Here is a 16,342-nt window from a genome sequence, read left to right on the forward strand (position 1 = left end):
GCACAAAAAAACATCGAATCACGAGACCTTTGCAAGCTCTTTAAAAAGTAGATATTGAGGGTGTCTGTCTGTCTGTCTCTCTCTCTCTCACACACACACACACATGCATGCACATTTAAAAAATTTTGGGGGGGGGGCTCCTGGGTGGCTCAGTCAGTTGAGCGTCCAACTTCGTCTCAGGTCGTGATCTCACGGCTTGTGAGTTCGAGCCCCGCGTCGGGCTCTGTGCTGACAGCTCAGAGCCTGGAGCCTCTTCAGATTCTGTGTCTTTCTCTCTCTCTCTGCCCCTCCCCCACTCACACTCTCTCTCTGTCTCTCAAAAATAAACATAAAAAATTTTTTTTTAATTTTTTTAAATGTTTATTTATTTTTGAGAGAGAGAAGGAGATAGCATGAGTGGGGGAGGGCAGAGAGAGAGGGAGACACAGAACCCAAAGCAGGCTCCAGGCTCCGAGCTGTCAGCACAGAGCCCGACGCGGGGCTTGAACTCACAAACCGCGAGATCACGACCTGAGCCGAAGTCGGACACCTAACTCACGGAGCCTCCCAGGTGCCCCACACATGCACATTTTTAAAATGCTCTCCCTTTAAACAGAGACCAGCGAAAACTTTTCTAAAACTCAAATAAGCACCTTTGACATTTCATCCCTGTGCTCACTCACAGCCTCAGCCTTGAGAAACCACAGGATGACACATGAAGAAGCCTTTTTGTTTTCAAAAACAGATAGTATCTAGCCCAGCAGTTTTCGACCTGGGGTGATTTGGCACCACAGGGATCATTTGCAATGCCTGGAGACATTTTATTTGTCACCACTGTGTGGGGGGGAGGGGGTGGCTACTGGCATCTAACATCCAACAACGCACAGAACAAAGGATTATCTAGCCCAAAATGTCAACAGGGTTAAACTTGAGAAACTCTTGAAGCCTCTGTCAACATTTGATACAATTTATGCTTGCACAACTCAACGTCCTCAAAATGTGCCCTTGTAATAATTACGTAACATTTCAGCCCGCGGACAACTTTGGAGCCACCAGAGGTCCCCTCATAAGTCCTTCATTCTGGAAATAAAAGCATGGACACATCAGGCTATAAAGACAAACCAGGCCCCAAAACTTAAGGAATCAGAAAAAGCAGCCATCCACAAGGCCGTTTTGGGAATGTTTCTAAAAACTTTTTGTGTTTAAAAACAAATAAGGCAACTTTAAAAAGCAAGCCAAATTTCTTCTCTTGTGATTTAATTTCCTGTTCTCAGAATTTCAAGTTTCTAACGCTTAGTGTCATCTGATCTCACTTTTGTCTTGATTCCGTGTTCCTATGAAAGGCTATGTGATAACAGCCCTCTTGAGTTTCTAAATGGGAGAATCTAATGTTCTGACATATGACCTAGCCTCAAAGTGCACCTCCATATGCGATCCAAATCTGAATCATTAGGGAGAGGCTACGCAGGAGAGGAGGGTTGTGTCTTTTTAGTTCTCATGCAGAAAAATTCTATTTCTTCTTATCGACCTCATTTCCATAATGAATCACCACTGGAAGGACATGGCAGCCTCTCAGTTACCCATGGCCACAACCTTCTAAACCCAGCTTAATGGCCCTCCTTTGCTTGGCCCAGTGCCACCAAAGACTGTTGGCTCACGCCAAAATCAATCCTCTTGGCTGCTCTCTAATTTTCATTTAGTAAATTTAGAATATTATGAAGAGCCCTTCTAACCCCTCTCTGGGATAATGTCCAGGAGCCACTTTGCCCAAACAAAGTCATTGATTTTAATGGAACAAATGAGAGAGCAATTTGTATTGCATGGCACCCTGACAAAGATGGGGAAATGCTAGGACTCATTTGTCCCCAATTCTATCTCGAATGATAATAACGACTCTGCAACCAAAGCAATCTTTTACAAAAGTAAATTAGATCACGTCACTCCCAGGTTAAACCTTTTCCATAGTTTTCCATTACTGTTAGGAGAAACTCTGAAATCTGTCGTGCAGCCTATAGAAGAAGACCATTCCCTAGGCCCTGCCTTTCTTGCCAGTCTCAACGTACTCCCTCTCCATCAAATTCTGTGCTCCCTTATTCTGGATCTCTTCAAGTCCTCTTCCCTCTTCCTGGAAAGCTCATGCTTCCCGTGCCTGCCCCCTTGCTTTGCTTAGCCGATCCCTTCGCATGTTTCAGATCATGGCTTCAATTCGTTCCCTCAAAGAAGTCCTTTCTGCTTGAATTACGTCTGCTGAAAATTCCATTGGCCAAAGCAAATCATATGCCAAGTTGGAAGCCAAAGGTGAGGATATACACTATGATGAGGCCAAGGCAAAGAGTAAGGATGTAGGGCAGAGGGAGGAATTGGGGCCATTTCTGTAATCACCGCCAACCTCTTCCAGGTGCATACAAGTGATGATCAGGCACCGCCTCACGATGGTTCGTGTGTACCGATGCTCATCTGGACACAGTCAACTCATTTAGACAGCTGAAGAGTCGTCTGTTTCCAGTTCCTTGTCTATACTTGTCCTCCACCTGAAGCCCTATTACACCTACAACACCTTAATCAGATCCGGTAGATTTCCCCTTTTCTCCACGTACCTCCACAATGCATTCTTTCTTTGAAATTCCACTGAAATCCAATCTATTGAAGGAATTAAATACAGGAGACCAGGGGCAGGTCTGAAACACAGAGGCAGCCATGTACCTGAGAAAGACAGCCCTATTGGAGCCAATCCCGATATTCTCAACTGGTCGTAAGCAAAGCTGACAAAAGAAACAAAACGAACTAGGCTCAGACAAGGCCACCCCGTGAGCATGTCTGGCACGAGGCCAATCCGCAACCACAAAAATGATTAAACATTCCTCTCTTATGATCAACATGAGTGACTGCCGCTTCTTTACCAATGACCACTCAAGCCTTACTTTAATCCTCCCGTCTTGTCTCCTAGATAAACATTATTAAAGTACCCAATCCTCAAATTGTCACAGCTCCTTGAAAACAGGCAAGCTAGAAGAGGCTCTGATTTCTTAAATCCTCCTTAAGGATTTCACCTAAGCCCTCTAAGGAGGCCTTCCCAGACCCCTCTTACTGAGATGTCCATGGTTCTTCCAGGGAATGGTACTTCTTGTGGCAACAAGAACAATAAACCTGACATTGTTTGACTCTAGCTGTGTTCTTGGGGTGTTTGTTCGGTAAGCTTCAATACCTTTAGGTAACTCATTCCCATTCAAAGGGTTAAGTGCTCTGACATAGGCCTGGTTTGAAACACACTGAATTTCAAGCACTGCTCAAGAGCACAAAGAAGATTTAAATAATATCACCAAGTGAATTTAGGATTTACCCAGGCTGGGCAATGTGCTGAGACCAGACAGATGCAGGAAGCATTTGCTGATAACACACAATGTCCCTTTTCTGTAAGTTCTGAATAGAATAGTCATAATGTATTCAGAGTGACTGAATTTATTCTCCCATTAGTGCCTAGACTCCAACAAGATAAAGCGAGTTTCCATAGGCTAAAATGTGGATTTTTTTTCTCCCCACATTAGCTGCTTTTAAGACTCAAACCTGCGTCTAGTAAGCAAAATCAGTTCTTATGGGGGCCCAGAGACTCATTCTTTAGAGTTAGTGTGGCCCGAATTCCTGGTTCATTTACCTTCACATTTTTTCCAATAAGTATTTTGTACTTTCTTACATGACACTGTTTTCATTTTCGGTCATTGAGGAGTGGAAATGAGCAGTAAATTCTCACTTCTGCCAATTTTCCAGATGCCATCAAAATCGTACACTATCATATTACCAGGAGACACATGCGCATTATTGTAGAAATGTCATTAATCATAGTATTATCAGTAATTGGTATATTTTCTCAAAATAAATTTTATTTGGGGAAAAAAACAGATGTGTATTCAGTATCAGCCTGAATACTTTACCAGATAAGAACTGTTAAATCCTATCGAAATATTTCCCCAGGTAGTCAACCAAAAGAGCTCTAGAAGCAACAACCTACTCTTCCAGCATATGCGAAGCTCTCCCGTTCGAGAAATGAAGATGACCGTTTTTTACTTCAATGAGGAAATGGGTAGGTGAGTCATTTTCAAATACTGACGGAGCTTTTATGGATGTTACCACAGAGGTCTGAGCTCCAGTTTTCTCACTTGGCTTTCCCTTCTTCATTTCTTAATTAAAAAGAAAATTGTGCAAATGTGGTAGACATTAGGGCTGTAGGCAAATTCACCTCTCTCTGGGCACAGGGTCTGTTTGTTATTTCCCTACCCGCTGGGACTCAGGGTGGCCATGAGACTCGCTTTGACCAATGAAATTCAAAACTGTGTTAATTTTTGAATGTGTGTTAATTCCTTCCAAGAGAAAGGCTCTAGACGGCCCCCGCGAGACCGTGTAAGATAGACCCCGTGAGACCACGTGTCATCTCTTTCCTCTTGCCATGGTGACGAGTGAAGCTGTTTGTCATCCCAGGCATAACCTAAACCATGCCAGCAGATAGGCGTTTTATTGTTAAAAAAGTAAGGCTTTTTTTCAAACAATATAAAGATATATAGAGCTTCACTTGCCAACACATTAGCCACTAGTCACACATGGCTATTTTGATGGGAAAAAAAAAGAGTTAAATTAAAGATTCATTTCCTCAGTCACGCTACCCACATTTCAAGTGCTCAACAGTCACATGTCACTAGGGGCTACTGAATGGGACAGCACAGGTACAGAAAGTTCCGCTGGGCAGCGCTAAAGAGTTGGACAGCAAAGTACCCAAATCACTGTCCCCACACCCCTTCACCAACCCCTCCCTAAATGCCACCACTCCTTACGGATTGTCCTTCTTCTACCTTATATTACTTTTCCTATGGTTTCACATTATAAATATAAATACATCCACATACATACATATACATGGTGCTTGGTGACCGGCCTTTTTAATTCAGCCAATAAAAGGTCCCGGAGATCGTTTTTTTCCTGCTGGATATTTCGGTGGTTTCTACAAGTAACCACTTCTTAGCATATTGATAGGGATCCTTCTAGCTCTTCGTCCGGGAATTTTTTTCTACCTTGACATAATATATAATATGTATTATACTGTGATTTCTTTTTCCAGTTAAGTAACAATAAGATTTGGAGTTTATTCCATTCATTTATATTCTCCTAAACCTTTTCTAATAATTTTGTCATTTTGATTTTACGTTTAGCTCTCAAATCCAACTGACATTTAGTTCTTCGGAAATAAACAAATAATTGAAATAAAGATAGAAAAATGACAGTGGTGTGAATTAGGAATCTAAAATATTGGTTTTCCACATAGAGAGCAAATCATATCAATTTCGTTTTCTAACTACTCTATAATACTTAAAACTAACAGAAATGGATTAATAGAACAGAAAAGAGAATTCAGAAGCTGATGCATGTTTATTTGAAGTCCTGTGGCTTCATAGGGCACTTATAGTTTGTTTCTGATATGGCCAGTTATCCTCAATATTCTTTTTAAAAATCTCTCTTGGTTCCTTTCATTATATTTTCACTTTTATATGAATTTTAGGGTTGAATTGCCCCCCTTCCTTTTACCATTTCTTGTTGGACTTTTGAGTTGGAAAGCACATTCAGAAACATGGCATGACTACATTTTTCAGGTATTATTTAATATCCTTCAGTAAATAGTTCTTTTTTAATTTCTTCAGCTAAATCTTACAACTTGCATTAGATTTAGCCCTGGTTTTATTTATTTTTACTGTATTTGCTATTGTTGATATTGTGAAACTAACTTTTTAAAATGCCATTTTCAGATAGGTGATTGGTAGTATAAGAAGGCTATTAATGTTTATATTTTTATTTTCAATTTCTTTAACTATATGAACATTATTCATAGGTTTAATCATTTTTCAGAGAAACCTTTTAGATTTTTCAAAGCAGATAATCAGTATTATCTTCAGGCAAAGACACTTTTCTCTCTTCTTTCCAATATTTATGCCTTTTATATCTTTTCCCTGTGTTCCTGCTTTTGGACATTTTTGAGGTACCTGAATGTTAAGATTATCTATTTACGTCCTCTTTATTTTTCTTGCTATCACACTCGTTAAAGGATAGACTGTTTGGGAGATCTTTTAAAAGAATCAGGTTTGTGGGGGCGCCTGGGGGGCTCAGTCAGTTGAGCATCCAACTTCAGCTCAGGTCACGATCTCACAGTTTGTGGGTTCGAGGCCCGCATCAGGCTCTGTGCTGACAGCTCTGTGTCTCCCTGTGTCTCTATTCCTCCCCCTGCTCATGCTCTCTCTCTCTTAAAAATAAATAAACATTAAAAAAAATTTTTCTAATCAGGTTTGTGTTCTATTGATTAACTCTATAATTTTTGGAAAAGTACCATTAACATCTGCTTTGCCTTTATATTTATTTTTCCAGGTTTTTCTGTTCTTTTATTGGGTTTTAGATTTCACTGCTAATTTCATTTTCTCTGCTTCTCTAGGGAATGTATTTATAACTGCCTATTTTTCTTCGAGCACTTTTTTGGCTGTACTCCACATTTTTTTTTTCAATCATTAAATAGATACATTTTACTCAAAACCAGTATACCAAAGCTTAATTTCCATGATTTCAAAATCAAGTTGATTGTAGTGCAGATCGCTGTGGGCTTTGTCCCCTCCTATTTTCTGCTTTGGACCCATTTTTATATTTTGTACTTGTGGTTACAACGCCCGGGAAAAAAAGTTTCTGCAGATAGTCTTGTCTGACCACTCTGGACTGGTGAACTGTTAGTCTGGTGTAGGCATCTTCTCTATCTTTTTTTAAAACGTTTTTTATTTTGAGAGAGAGAGAAAGAGGGTATGCAAGAGAGTGGGGGAGGGGCAGAAAGAGAGGGAGAGAGAAAATCCCAAGCAGGCTTCTCGCTGTCAGTACAAAGTCCCCCTCAGGGCTCGATCTCATGAACCGTGAGGTCATGACCTGAGCCGAAATCAAGAGCCGGAGGCTTAACCGACTGAGCCACCCAGGCGCCACCTTCTTCTCTTTGATGTCCTCGTGACTCCAGAGTCTGTCACCCATGGCACTTGCCCACGGCCACAATCTTGGAATGAAGTAAGTTGCATCCACGAATTCTCCCCATAGACAAGCTTCTCTACCAATGACAAGTTTTGTTCTGTTCTTGGGAACCATCAAAGTCGAGAGGGTCCACATTATAGCAATGTCTACAATCTTGTCCATAACTAATCAAATCTAAGCACCAAGGAGGAGAAAAGATCACGGGGAAACCAGCTGCTGTGTTTTCACCCTGTTCCTCATGATACGTTTTATCTTTTCGTACTTGAACGATTGTGCCTGACCAAAGCTTCACACGATCATCAAAAACCTCTTGCCAGGCTATGGGTCCCTTGTTTGTGGTTGACACAAAACCCAAAAGCTCCTGAATGCAGAAAGATTCTAGTCTTCTAAAGTCTTCGCCAAAGCCTTTCTGCTTCGTGAAATAATTCGATTTTTGGATTGGATTCTCAACATTGAAATTCCACTTCGTCACCTCCCAAGTGAATGAAGTGATCTGGAAACACTGTACTAACTTTGAAAAATTTTAGACAGGGAGCTCTAAACTGAATTCAGAATAGAGTTTATAGCTCTAAAGATCCCAGACTGCTTAGGTCTCCCCAAGAATGTGTATGTCCAAGGCTATAAAGCTCTGGTATGACTCGAATCCCTCACAACCAGGCATACTCGATCGCCATGGAGACATCATTTGGTGTATAAACACGAGACAAAGAATGTCTTCTTTGGTGCCTAACTCAGGGAAAGCAGCATCTGATAAGGGAAAGGCTGGTCATCAACCATGTGCCAGTGCAGAACATTAAACTCATTAAAGGCTATGGCAGCCTTGTAGTACTCCCAAACTCTGATGGCCTTGAGGAAAACCACTGGTCCTTTCACAAGCAAAATACAAGAGTCATCTGAAGAGCCATTGGGGAAAACATCACACTCTGAGTCAAGGGCAAGTGAGACTAGAAGTTGCTGTAACTCGACCGCAGTATTACGTTTAGCAGGGCCGCGACACCATTTGTAGAAGCCAAAAATATCGTCATGGTATCATCGAAACACTTCAACTTTTTGTTTTCATTCCAGTTAAACACAGTGTTATATTAGTTTCAGGTTACGATATAGTGATTCAACACTTCCATACGTCACCTGGTGCTCATCAGGACAAGGGCATTCCTCAATCCCTTCTTGCAGGAGGGAGTGGGCCGGGCGGCAGTGGACGAGGGGCTGTGGCTGACGAAGTTCCAGGGGGAGAGGTGCAGCAGCTGTGGACACATCTGTGCCAAGAGTGGCATAGGCCACAGAGCCTTGCCCGTGGGCGGAGACGGGGGTGGGGGCCAGTGCCACCAGCAGCGCTGGTTTTTTGTAGGACTCTCATGACCTTGATGAACCTTATAATTAAGAAGTAATTCAGGTTAGGGGCGCCTGGGTGGCTCAGTCGGTTAAGTGTGCGACTTCAGCTCAGATCGTTGTCTCACAGTCCGTGGGTTCAAGCCCCATGTCGGGCTCTGTGCTGACAGCTCGGAGCCTGGAGCCTGCTTTGGACATGGATCTGTTGTCAATACGATCTCTCTTTCTCTTACTACTTTTGGCTTTCACTTTTACAAATATTAATAATTCTGCCCTTGTTTATTTCTTTCATTCTAGCATTTTATGATAGATCTTTTCTAACCTTTACTTTTTCGCCTGTTATTTCGCCTGAAGCCTACTTTTAAATTATTCAACCAATCTGTTTTACCTTTTTAAAAATTTTTTTTTAACATTTATTTATTTTTGAGACAGAGAGAGACAGAGCATGAACAGGGGAGGGGCAGAGAGAGAGGAAGACACAGAATCTGAAACAGGCTCCAGGCTCTGAGCTGTCAGCACAGAGCCCGACACGGGGCTCGAACTCACGGACCGTGAGATCGTGACCTGAGCCGAAGTCGGCTGCTTAACCGACTGAGCCACCCAGGTGCCCCTGTTTTTCCTTTTTTTTAATTTTTTTTTCAACGTTTATTTATTTTTGGGACAGAGAGAGACAGAGCATGAACGGGGGAGGGGCAGAGAGAGAGGGAGACACAGAATCGGAAACAGGCTCCAGGCTCTGAGCCATCAGCCCAGAGCCTGACGCGGGGCTCGAACTCACGGACCGCGAGATCGTGACCTGACTGAAGTTGGACGCTCAACCGACTGCGCCACCCAGGTGCCCCTGTTTTTCCTTTTTTTTAAAAAAAAAAAAAGTTGTATTTAACCCATCTACATTTAATGCAACTGTTAATATCCTTGGGTTTATTCATGCCATCTTATTTCATTTGTTCTACTTACCATGACTTGCCCTTATTTCTTCTTTTTCCTTCCTTGCCTACTGTTGTGCCGATACCTATGCTTTGTTCCACTTAATTTTCTTCTAGTAATCGCGAAACGGCCATCATTTTTCTATTTTGCTACTTGCTGCTTTTATATTTTTAGCAAATGCATACCTAACATTATAGTATTTTAGTTGCAACCAAAGGCAATGGGTATCTAAATCTTGCTCCCCAACAAAACGGAAATCTCACTTTGTTCTCTAACCCTTTCATTTCCCTTCTGACATCTAGGATTTGGATCCTGGATTGTATCATTAGTGTTATTATTATCATTTGACTTTTGCATCTATAATCATGTGCAGTGATCAGTAGCTTTTTCATGACCTTGATGAACCTTATAATTAAGAAGTAATTCAGGTTAGGGGCGCCTGGGTGGCTCAGTCGGTTAAGTGTCCGACTTCAGCTCAGATCGTTGTCTCACAGTACCATCGTTGTCTCACTGGTACCATGCTGACCTCTGTGACTCTTCAGCTACATCTCTCTCTTGGCATCCGTTTTTATTCTGGTGGCACTGTAAGTAAGATTTTTTTTTAATGTTGATTTTTGAGAGAGAGAGAGAGACAGACAGACAGAGCATGTGCGGGAGAGGGGCAGAGAGAGAGAGAGAGAGGGAGACACAGAATCCGAAGCAGGCTCCAGGCTCTGAGCTGTGAGCACAGACCTCAACGCGGGGCTCGAGCTCATGAACCTGAGATCATGACCTGAGTCCGAAGTCAGATGCTTAACTGACAGAGCCACCCAGGTGCTCCTGTAAGTAACATCTTTAACTAGCACTTTCAAAGTGCCTCCGCGAGTCTCTGCATATCTAAAAAGTCTTAATTTCTCTTTTTTTAAGTTTATTTTTTAATTTATTTTGAGAGAAATAGAGAGAGAATCCCAGGCAGGCTCCGCACTGTCAGTGCAGAGCCCGAAGCGGGGCTCGATCTCACAAACCGTGACATCGTGACCTGAGCCGAAACCAAGAGTCTGACGCTTAACTGACTGAGCCACCCAGGCTCCCCAAAAGTCTTAATTTTGCTTGACACTTGAATGGTAGTTCGCCAGGTTATGGGATTCAAAATCTAAAATCATTTCCCTCAAGTTTGTCAAAATACGTGGCAAGAGGGAAGGTTAGAAGAAAACTAATGTTTATCTAGGGTGGGCCATCATAATAACCGGAAAGTAGAGGTAGTTGTCTGCTCTTTTCACATCAGTGGAAACTCAAGCACAGAAAGGTTTTCTCATGCGCGAGCTGCACAGCAAGTGAGCAAAAGGGATACTTTCAGCCCAGTGTTCTTGGACCTCAAAGCCCTACTCCCAGTCTAGACCACTGCCTTCCCATAGAAACAGAAGGCAAGCCACATGCATAATTTCAAATCTCCTAGTAATCAGATTTTAAGAAGTAAACAGGTGGCATTCATCTTAATACTTTATTTAGCTCAATTTATCCAAAAAAAAGCATGCTCATTTTGGTATGTCATCAGTGTTAAAAAATGATCGGGGAGATACTTGGCTTTCTTCCTACTGACTCTTTAGAGTCTCGTGTGTCTTTTACCCTTACGGCCCACCTCCGTTTGAAATGGCCATATTTCATGCCCTGCACGACGACATGGGGCTAAGGAGCCACTGTACTGGATGGTCCAGCTCTGTGCCATGCTGCTTTTGAAAGCAAACGCTTTCCAACACTGATTGAAAGCGTCCTGTGTGGGTGATTTTTCCATCCCAGTTTGAGATGAGGAAATCTGGCTCTCCCTGGAAATAATTTTACGGCTATTTTTTGCCGATTGCAGATACACCACTAATTCCCCGTCGGTGCTCATCCTCATTATGTAGCATGGCCTCTCCTCGTGGTCTACACAGCCAAAAGTCAGAAGCGCCTTCTTAAAGCCAACCGTTAATCCATTCAAAAGACAGATTAAACAGTTCCCCCCCATCTAATGCCCGCTGGGTGTATATTTCTATACCCGCCTGACTTCCTTTTTTAGGCAAATACCTGGCCCAGTTCAAACAGGCTCTTTATGACTCTTGGGACAGCACTGGGGCTGGGGCAAACATCCCATAGGTTTCCTTTAGTCAGCCCCCAAGAGTGTTATGAGAAGGAAATAACACACACACAGCAATTTATTTTAAATCTCTGAAGCATCCACCATTTCACATTCTCTTCCGCCAGAATTCCTACCAAAATTAATCTCCCAGGCCCCTCACACTGTCTCCCCAGAGCCTCATATAACTCTAGCAGTATCAACTTAGAAACTGGAGTTTTAAATAATAAAGGCTACCCTCCCTCAATGGAGGCTATTACAGATTGACGGGCTGGGACAGTAGAAGTTGGATATCAGCATTTGGGGCTCCAAATGGCAGCTTGACTTACACGACAGTCAGCAGAGAACAGCTGTTCCAGGCCCAACCAGAAACCCTTGGGATCAACATTTTGCAGCTCTGTCTTACTTTAGAGTTGTATGGTCTTGGGCAGGTCACTGAATCTCTCTACCCCTTACTTCCTTCATCTCCATATGAGGACCATGATGTCTATTCCGTGGGTGGTTGGTAAGATGAACGGATATGATGTATCGAAAGGTTCATTATAACTCCCCCAATAAGTGTCAGCTGAAAAATAGTTAAGAGTTAACATTTTATGTTTCCAGCTTTACTGAGGCATAACTGACAAGAGAAATCATATATATCTAAAGAGTAAAATGAGATTATTTGAAATACATATACTTTGTGGAACGATTATCACAGTCGAGTTAATGAACGCATTCATCACCTCACATAGTTACCGCGTGTGTGTGCGTGTGCCTGCGTGCTGAGAACACTTAGGATCTACTCTCCTAGCAACTTTCAAATACACAACATGGTATTAGTAACTAGAGTCACCATGCTGTATATTAGATCTCCAGGCTTATCCATCTTACAGCTGAAGGCTTGTACCCTTTGGCCAGCATGTGCCCACGCCCCCCACCCCCAGACCCCCGTGGCTAACATTCTACTCTCTAATTCTATGAAATTGTTTTTTTTTTTTTTTTTAAGATTCCACATACAAGAGATGACACAGTATTTGCCTTTCTCTACCTGGCTAATTTCACTTCTTGCTTACGCTCAAATGCTGGCTTTGCCGCTTTGAGATCGTGGGCATGTTTCTTCCTTTGCCAAGACTCCGTTTCCTTGACTTTAACCTCATAGAGTCAAGGCCTTGGTCTCGCGAGGCTATGGTTGGACTTGAATAAGGCAACATATGGAAAGTTCTTTGCACAACATGAGCCACGCATTAAGAGCTTCAAATATTGGAGCTCTCGTTATCATGGACTAATGTGATATTATAGTGACAATACTTCCACCATGATGTTTTAAGAAGTGAAGACTAATTCTAAATGACATTCTTAGGAATGTCACCGGCATACCGCAAACTCTTGAAGATACCATATGAATAACCAACTGGTGACCTGCGGACAGGAAGGCGTTTCACTTATTTCGAAAGGGGCTGATGAGGACACTGGGCAGAGGCCACAAGACTTTGAAGACAGCTTGTTAGGAAAGGTGTGTGGAGCGCCACGCCCGCCTGCCTAGAGCAGCCTGCTGGGGTTGACGGGCCACCTGGCATCGCCGGTCCATGTTCCGCATCCTCACGTGCTGTCATTTGTCTCTGTCACTTCCAGTCTCCGGGTGGCATCTGCTCACCTCACTCAAGGTGCACGCCACCCTGACCCCTCCGCCCCCGGTGTCGGCTTAACCCCTTTGCTCTCTGCCTGAGTCTGCTGGGCCATGAGCGCCATGAGCCTTGGGTGGATTCTCCTCCAGCCCCCCCAATGAGAAAATGGTATTTATCTCAGCAAACCAAAGGTGGGCCCCTTATGACGTGCGCATCAGGAAAGCAGAGAGATCTTATCTCTTTGGCTTACCTGAAATTTGTGCCGCAAAGGAGCAAACATTAGAGACCCAACTGAGGGTTGCTGGAGGGGAGGTGGGGGAGGGGAGGGTCTAAATGGGTGACGGGCGTGGAGGATGAGCGCTGGGTGTCCCGTGTAAGAGATGAATCACTGGGCTCTACTCCTGAAGCCAAGACGACCCTGTATGTTAACTAACTTGAATTTACATTTAAGACAATAAAAATGTTTAAGAAATGAGCAAATGCGGGCATGTGCCGACTGATTTCAATCTATCTACACGGTGTTTCCTGTTTTCTGTTGCTCCCAGCGTCTCCCAGAAAGTCAGGGCCATTAGCCATGAAAATGCATCCGGCACAGGAGCAGCTTGTTAGAGGACAGCGACAGCAGGATGTACATAAAACGCCTGAAAAAAAGCAGGCCCCTCAAAGCAGAGGGCTTCCCCTGGGGAAAGTCGGGCTGGCAAGCTGAGGAACACACTCCATATGCCTCGTCTGCCACCATCAGCCGCAGCCACCTGTGACAAAATGTCCCCACCTTTCCAGGCGCCGCAGGGCGAGGCTCTCCCCAGCTGTGTGCTGCTCTTTTTCACGTCTCCCCGCTTGTAATCTCATTTTCACTCTCTCTTCTCCTGTTCCTTGTCGGTTTAATTATTCATTCGACAACCATCCCCTTAGCACTGTGAGAGACCATGTTCTCCCCGGTTCCCGAAATGGTCTTCCTGGTCTACCGGCACCCAGATCACGGAAGCTAACAATTAAAATGCATATTCCTGGGCTTTTTCCCAGCTCCGCTGAATGAAATCCTCCCATGTGCAAAGCTCAAGGACTCGAATTTGGGACAAGCCCTCCGAATAGTATTGCGATACATGGGGGAGTGTGGATGCCAGTCATATGGATTTCCCTTCTGTTCTACCTTTCTCCTATAGCAGGATCTCTCCAGCATCAGTCAAGTCTGCACAATGCCCGGTTCCCCACGCCATCGACTAGACAAGGGAAGACTAGCTGCTTTAACACATCCATCCCCCAGAGTTTGTGGCTTAACACAGTAACACGTTCCTCCTCCCCAGAGCACATTTCAATGCCGGGCAACCAGTCATGCAACTTCTCTCAAGGTGGTGATTCAGGGCTCAGACTCCTTCCATCATGTGGCTGCATTATCTTCAAGGGGTAGCTCCCAAAATGCCCTCCACAAGGCGCCCCCCACATTCGAGCCATCCAGAAGAGGAGTATGGAGGACCGCGAGGGAGTTGGGTCCATTTCATGAGTTGGGGCTGGAGGTGGTATTTTCCACTTCCGTCTACATTCTGCTGGTCACTCGGGGTCACACAGCCACAACTGACCTCGAGGAACGTGGACAAGTGGTCTAACCATGTGCACAGAGAGCGGAAGATCTTGAAGAAAACTTATCAGTGTCTGTTTCATGCAGCTCATTAAAAAATGTTTTTCAGTATTGAGGTTCCTCCCCAAATTAAAAATAGAAAAAAAATTAAAAACAGAAATACTACGTGATGCAATAATTCCACTACTGGTTATCTACCCAAAGAAGACAAAGACACTAATTCAAAAAGATGTATTCACCCTGTGTTGATTGCAGCATTGTTTATAATAGTCAAGATACGGAAGCAACCTAGTATTCGTCGATAGATAAGGAAAACACGGTGTGTGTGTGTGTGTGTGTGTGTGTGTGTATACACATACAATGTAATATTATGCAGCTATAAAAAAGGATGGGATCTTGCCATTTGCAACAACATGGATGGACCTAGAGGGTATTATTTCCCTAAGCGAAATAAGTCAGACTGAGGAAGACAATACCACATAATTTCACTCATGTGTAGAATTGAAAAAAAACAAATGAATAAACAAACAAAAAGCAGAATCAGACCTATAAATACAGAGAACAGGCTGAAGGTTGCCAGAGGGGAGGAGGGAGGATACCGAGCAAAATGGGTGGAGGTGGGGGGCAGGTGCAGGCTTCCAGTTACGGAATGAGTAAGTCACAGGAGTGGAAGGTACAGCGGCAGGGAACAGAGTGAATGACGTCATCGTCACAGCGTTGCACGGTGACAGATGGTAGCGACACTTGTGGTGAGCACAGCATAACGTATAGAGAAGTCGAATCACTGTCGTCCGCCTGAAACCCATGTAGCATCGTGTGTCAGCTCTACTCAAAGAAAAACAATGTGTTGAATGGTTTTTCGGCACCAGTGGAGAGTAGCTGCAAACCGGAACGAGCTATCCAGAGACTGGAGACCTTCCCCGGGACGGGCCGCGACTGCTGATGCTGGCACGATCCTTGCCAAAGAACAGAAACGAATCAATCTAGTCGATCCGTTCTCTGCCTACTCCAACCCTCTGCAGGCTTCTGGGGCCACGCTGGGCCCTGAAGGTGAGCTGCAGCCTTACTGGGAAACTGAGGGCCAGACATCTCAGATGTCCTCCAGATGGCTTGAAAAATTTACCAATGGGAAATCTGACCAGAGTTGATCCATATACTAAGACTATTCTTGTCAGGCAGGAGCATTCCAGGGAGGCCTGGTCACCAAAAGTATACAATCGAGAGTCCATTACACTGATAGGATCCCGAAGCAAATCCAAAGCCCAGACCCTTGAAAGCTGTGATAAAATGAACAGATAGAATAACGCAGAAAAGTCAGAAGTCATCATCCGAGCCCCTTCACTCTGAGGCTGTGAAAGGACCATCAGAAAAGCGAGACCTTGGTGCTCCGTGATTTAAAAAAAGAGCAAACCTACGGCAGGTGACTCTCAATCATGAGATGGGCGGGTGGTAACAATGAGAAAGGCACCAGTGTGCTCCTGTTTGACATTACAAACTGGAGTGTTCTGGGAGGAATCTGTTTCTGTTGTCGTTGAACTCAAAAAGACGCTACAGCTCCATTTTGGCAAGAAACAGGGGGGAATGGTCTTTATTAAAACCCCAGCAGAGCCAAGAGTTCACTCAATGGCGGTGATGACAAGATCTGAGAAAAAGCACCAGGCGATAGTCATCAGGAATGAATGAGTGAGTGGAAAGAATGGGATGGGGAAGGAGGAAAAGCCAACATCCAGGTGCCTTACTGAAGTCACTGCTGTGTGGAATGGGGGCTCCATTCTGCTGGAGAGGCAGAAAAAA

General features: G+C 43.9%; 1 pseudogene; it reads right to left on the minus strand.

Moving 5' to 3' along the window:
- Window positions 1–15,361, minus strand: part of LOC124509616 (beta-hexosaminidase subunit beta-like) — a 77,080-nt pseudogene extending 61,719 nt beyond the window's left edge.
- Between the last annotated feature and the right edge of the window lie 981 nt (window positions 15,362–16,342).

The sequence above is a fragment of the Lynx rufus genome, unplaced genomic scaffold, assembly GCF_022079265.1.
Source record: "Lynx rufus isolate CCGP_SWC_20201006 ecotype Redwood Valley unplaced genomic scaffold, mLynRuf1.p SCAF_14, whole genome shotgun sequence".
In the NCBI taxonomy this organism is placed as follows: Eukaryota; Metazoa; Chordata; class Mammalia; order Carnivora; family Felidae; genus Lynx; species Lynx rufus.